Source organism: Rhipicephalus sanguineus, chromosome 11 (genome assembly GCF_013339695.2).
Source record: "Rhipicephalus sanguineus isolate Rsan-2018 chromosome 11, BIME_Rsan_1.4, whole genome shotgun sequence".
Taxonomy (NCBI): domain Eukaryota; kingdom Metazoa; phylum Arthropoda; class Arachnida; order Ixodida; family Ixodidae; genus Rhipicephalus; species Rhipicephalus sanguineus.
Window position 1 is genome coordinate 52,034,730 of NC_051186.1, and position 1,353 is coordinate 52,036,082.

Here is a 1,353-nt window from a genome sequence, read left to right on the forward strand (position 1 = left end):
ACACACTGAAATGAAGAGCTGCAAGCGAAATTTTATACACGCTTTGAGATATGTTACACTCTATTCCATCCCATAGTTCATTATGTCGAAGAGTAAAGCCAGCAGTGTGACTAAGCAGACCTACATCTATCTCCCTGAGCGAATGCGCAGAGAACAACGCACTGATATTGAGTTTGATCAGCCTTGTGCGACAAAAACTGCACCATTGATGCTGTGAGTGCACCTCTACGAATTCATCATGAACAACACATAACAAGCCGTGAAAACTAGGGGTGTGCAAAAATTCAAGTCTCGAATTCAAGTTAAATAATAGCTAATTGAATAATTCGATTCGACTTTCGAATAGCTAGTATTCGAAGTTTTGAATAATTCGACAGGACAAATACCTAAAACGCGACAAAGGCCAATGGTGCAACTTGATTAGGGTGGGGTGGCTAAAATTAACGCTAACGTCATTGCAGTAGGCCTTTCATTAAAACTTTCCCCGACATCCTGATTCAAAAGCGAGTGCGTGTTTATCTTAAAGGAAATTATGTCATTTGCGTACGTAAAAAAAAAAAAAAAGGACACGTGAGATAACTGTCAAGCTCTTCACAACTTCGCTTCCGAACTGAATCCACGGACTTCTTGCGTAGTTCGGTCGCTTATGCCACAAGCGCCGTAAAACGTCCCTGCTTTGGCCCGCAAAACCCTCGGTGATTGGATTCACATGTGAAGATTTGTTCACGCTGTGCAGTTGCCACTGCCGCACCGCACCGCTCGTTCATAAACTCCCATCGTTCTTGTGCGCAATTTAAACGCTGCTGTGAACGGGCGCGCGAAGATTTTTTAGGCCCACAGTAGCCATTGCGATGAAGCACAACACTACCATTGTAAGATGAGCCGTATTACGCTACCATAGGAGAAAAACCCAACTACCGTACCCCCTTCAGTTAGTCGTTAGGAGGTCAGGAGTGGCGCTGCTTACTGGGATAGCAGCTCCTCTATAAACATGCTTGCGCACCTGTAAAAGCTGGGGGGAAAAAATCCCGAACAAGCGCATAATAAAGCTGTCACCACGCCGTAGCGTCAGTGATTTTTCCTTTGTCTTGCCGTAAATGGCAGTACACGTTTCGTGTAAATATACTATTCGATATTCGATATTTTTGGTCACTATTCGACACTATTCAATTCGAATTCGATTCGAGATGAAATTTCACTATTTTTCACTATTCGCACACCCCTAGTTAAAACGCATCAATATTTGATTTTGCACTTGAAATGCCCTTGCTCAATTAAAACTGCACAATTTGTTTCAAAAGGCTGGTCATATGGAGTCTTTAGCCATTACAGCATTTTTGTCTTTCACAACGT